We start from the raw sequence: 4,961 nt of genomic DNA on the forward strand, positions 1-4,961 counted from the left end.
ACATTGGCAAAGTTCCATGAACAGACCAAGTCCTGGTACCAAGGAGAAGATGTTTCTGGGTGCCAACTGGGTGACTCAGTGGGTAAAAACACCACCAAACCTGAGAACCTGAATTTGATCCCCAGGGACTCCCACAGTGGAAGAAGAGAAGTGACTCCCAAAAATTGTTCTCTGGCTTCCACAAGTGTACCATGGCCCATATTTCATGGGTGCTCACACACACACTAATCTTTGCTGTTTTTTAAATTAGAGAGCATGAAGCTTCTAGTCCAACCTACGTGGCATCCGAGGAGCAAAGAAGAACCAAAGATGTTTCCTTAGTAACATAAAGGTTTGCAGAATGAGGCCTTCAAGAGGAAGAAACACAAAGTCTTATAGAAAAGAGATAACATGGGAAAGTATGATGTAAAAAACAACCCATGCTTGCTTCCAAGGCTAGGTGTGTATTCATCAGAAGAGTCTGGCCAAATTAAGAAAATGTGACCCCAGTTTTGATCATCACTGAAAATGAGCCTCCTGCTCCTCTCCTCCTGCTTCACCTAAGTTCCTCAGCCCAAGTTTTAGATTCTATAAACCTAAAGTCTGCCCCATCCCATGACAGATGGTTCAGGATATGATCAAAGAAGAGCCTGAGATGCTTCCCACCTAGAACACTTCTGGAACCTTAAGGCGCTTGTTGAATCAACTTACTGTCCACTCCCTCTTCAGGCAGGGTCCTCTTTTCCCAAGATTCATAGACTAGAGGTAGGAAAGATGCATAAGACAAAAATTAAGTTTACCTTCTCAGTGACTGGTAAATATACAAGGGATGGAGAGAGAGCTTCCATGGTGGCTGACAGACACTCACTGAGACATACCTTACGACTGCAGACACTGGCTCCAAAAGCAGCCTGAAAAGACATGTAGTTTACATCTGAATTCTATTCTTGACATCATCCCTTAAAAGTTTGTGAAACATTAGATGTGAAGTAATCTCTATGTCTGTGCTTGAGTCCTGTAATGGTACTGCTACCTACATCACAGGATTAATGTCGAAAATGAGCTAAACACAGGGGAACTGCTGAACCACATTCTTTTCCTCTTTTGCAAATGGACTGGAGGAGGCAAATCTAGAATTTCCTGGGCCAGTACAGATCATCTGCCCTTACACACAAAATAGACAGCCAGACACATATTGTTGAAATGAGTATAGTTCCCTGACTATGTCAGCTTCCAGCTGGCACCAAAACATCATAAAGAAATCCATGAACACACACACCATTCCATAAACTTCTCACAGGCAGAGTAAGCATGTAACTGGTGCCTCTGAACTGGGATATATTTCACACGAGAATGGAGTGTCATTGGTGATTACACTAGACAACAAGTACAACAAGTACTGCCTAGAGCAAACCTGAACATCTGGCTCTTCTGACATGGACCTCCTTGTGATGACAGACCCATGGACGGAGGGAAAGCTCTCAAAGTTTAAAAATAGCAAGAATGTGGAAACCTGAGGCTTTCCATTCTGCAATTTACCTGTGTCCTCCAGACCTGCTGCCATATTTCTCACTTTCACTATTGTGTCCTGCTTTATAGCTCAATGAATACATATACAGCATAGCCCAAGAGGGGAACTCAAATGACATACTCACTTAACCCCTCACAGAAAACACCTTGTCTCTGTCAGTATCTGGTAGCAAGGTAGGCTACTTGTTTCTCTTTCCATAGAGAAACAACTAAGGTCAGATGCTGTTATTTTCCTACTACAGCTGGCTACAGATCCCATATTGTTCTAGATACTTTTAATATACTAAAGTCTTATGCATCCCAATATCCATGTGATTAGAGAACTTCCATTATCGAGACCCTTTTGTTTCTACTCCAAATGTTTAACGTTTTGAGATACATAATATGTGGATAAGCAGTCTTCAGCCCAGAGACCAGAGGCCATGGGGCTTCTTTCTTCTTGTAGGCAGTATAAGAAACAACAGCTTGCTGACACCCTCAGCTATCCCAACATGCCTCAGAGCACTAGATCCTTACAGTGATTGTCCTAGGAACTTCTGCAGGGTTAAGTTCTACCTGAAGTTTACTACTTCATGTTAACCAAACACTGTAGCACTGGTTTCAATGTCTGGAGCTATCACAATGCCTTATAAGACATAAATAATCGAGGACTTTCAGGACTGTATTATAACAGATTGCAGGGCAGTTTTTTCTAGTCCTACGGTAAATCACAAGCTAGTATTGCTCTTGCTTTTTTTATTTTATGTGCATTGGTGTTTTTTGCCATGGGTGTTGGGACCCCTGGAACTGGAATTACAGACAGTTGTGAGCTGCCATGTGGGTGCTGGGAATTGAACCCAGGTCCTCTGGAAGAGCAGTCAGTGATCTTAACCACTGAGCCATCTCTCCAGCCCTTGTTCTTGCTTTTTAAAAACAAATCGATTATAACTTTTTAACTGAAAAAAATAAGAAGAAAGTGACTGCCATATCAATAACTACATATCAAGTTCCACAATGAAAAGAAATACAAAACTAGTAACACTACTTGAATGACTTCACAATAATCCACTTTTAAACCAATGACACATTGTGCTCTTGCACAACTGAAGCAGGCGAATTCAGTGCAGAGATGATATGACACCTTTATCTGTAGTAACTCTTTAATATCTCTTTAATATCCTCTGTGGGGCATCACATATGGTGATATCTTGGCTGTACACATAAAGCCTGTCTGAAGGTCAGAGAATGGAGCTTGCCACTAGCTAACCATAGAGGTCTGGAGGTCTGAACAGACAGCCAGAAGTGAGGTAGCTGAGCAGAAATAGGACATATGCAGGGAGAAAAAGGAGCTCGCACTCTTGCCTGCTGAAACACTAAGGAGGCAAAGTGTGGCAGTGGCTTTCTCCTTCTTCTCTCAGATGTCTCAGCATTTTCCTCTATATCTAACTCAGGATTTCTATTACTTAGACTAATTAAGAACTCCATTTACAATCACAGTTTTATTGGAAATGATGGAGTGTAGTCCCAGAAGCTTTCTTCCAGATGATAGTTCATACCATCAGGTTTGCTTCCTTCCAGATGACAGTTCATACCATCAGGTTTCACAGGGATGATGTAAGCACATAAGGATCCTGCTCCTGAGTAAGTACACCTATTTGCTCTTTCAAATCATAGCTTCTTTTTCTTTAATTGTTGTTACGTGTGTGTGTGTGTGTGTGTGTGTGTGTGTGTGTGTGTGTGTGTGTGTGTGTGTGTTTTAATTCAAAAATACAACCTGTTCCATCCACATAATGTTACTTGTATGAATAAGTTTTCAGGCTCACCACTAGCATTGAATAACCTATTGATGAGCTCTTCCCTGCGGAAGCCTACTTCTCCCTCTCTCAGAATGTCTGTATGTTCTTTGTCTAAGGTTGAGGCCTCATGAGCATTTCCCCAACCACTCCAGCTTGTCTATTGCTCAGATCATGTTTAAGCAGCCATCCTAGTGAGACTTCATGATGTAACTTCTGACATTTCTAAAAGACACAATCTCACAGCAAACTCCCTGTTACTCTGAATCTTACAATCTTTCTGCCCCTCTTCTACAATAATCCTTGAGCCTTAGGTATAGAGGTTGTATTGTGGATATATCAGTTGGGAATAGGCTCCACAACTCTGAATTTTGATCAGTTGTGATTTTCTGTAGTAGTATGTCTGCTGCAAAGAGAAGTTTTCTTGATGAGGAGTGAAAACTACACTTAGTCTGGCTGGATCCTGGAAAGGGAAGTTGATCCTAGAATTTTTATACAGAACAACAACTTAATAAAAATCTCTATGTATTTTTTCCTGGGGCCCTGTGATCACCTGCTATCTTCACAAAACATTATTGGTGAAAACATCCCGATCTGCATTACAACCTATAGTTTATCGTGGTCAGAGCGCCTTCCATGTCTCTAAGAGACCTTGCCTATCTGCTGTTCCTAATCTTATTTTTTCCCACTGAGCATTCAAAGCAGCAGTTTTTATTGCATTTGTTCTTCCAAGAATAGATCCACGAGCTCATTTCTAACACCTTCCATAAAGATTGTTTTCTGGGATCTTTTGGGGATGGGAAAGGTGAATTCAGACTAGAAAATACAGTATCCCATTATACAAATGCCTGGTATAGCACACCACTGGCATAAAGACATTTTTTTGCAGATTTTTTTTATTTGAATTAGAAACAAGATTGTTTTACATGACAATCCCAGTTCCCTCTCCCTCTCCTCCTCCTGCACCATTCCCCCCCACCAAGTAAAACCCTATGTATCACATATCCTTTCTTCTTCCCCTGGATGGTGAGGCCTTCCATAGGGTGTCATCAGAGTCTATCATATCCTTTGGGATAGGGCCTAGGCCCACCCCCATGTGTCTTGACTCAGGTAGTATTCCTCTATGTGGAATGGGCTCCCGGAGTCCACACCTATGATAGTGATAAGTACTAAGCTACTACAGGAGGTCCCATAGATTTCCGAGGTTTCCTCACTGAAACCCATGTTCTTGGGGTCTCAATCAGTCCCATGCTGGTATCCTAGCTATCAGTCTGAGGACCAAGAGCTCCCCTGTGTTCAGGTCAGCTATTTCTGTGGGTTTCACCAGCCTGGTCTGGACCCCTTTGCTCTTCACTCCTCCTTCTCTGCAACTGGATTCCAGTTCAGTTCAGTGATTAGTTGTGGGTGTCTGCTTCTAGTTCCACCAGCTGCTGGATGAGGGCTATGGGTGACATATAAGTCAGTCATCAATCTCATTATCAGGGGAGGGCATTTAAGGTAGCCTCTCCTCTGTTGCTTAGATTGTTAGCTGGTGTCATCTTTATAGATCTCCAGACATTTCCCTAGTGCCTGATTTCTCTGTAAACCTAAAATGTTTCCCTCTATTATGGTATCTCCATTCTTGTTACCTTCTATTCTTCCCCTGACTCAATCTTTCTGCTCCCTCATGGCATAAAGACA

The sequence above is a fragment of the Cricetulus griseus genome (genome assembly GCF_003668045.3).
Source record: "Cricetulus griseus strain 17A/GY chromosome 1 unlocalized genomic scaffold, alternate assembly CriGri-PICRH-1.0 chr1_1, whole genome shotgun sequence".
Taxonomy (NCBI): Eukaryota; Metazoa; Chordata; class Mammalia; order Rodentia; family Cricetidae; genus Cricetulus; species Cricetulus griseus.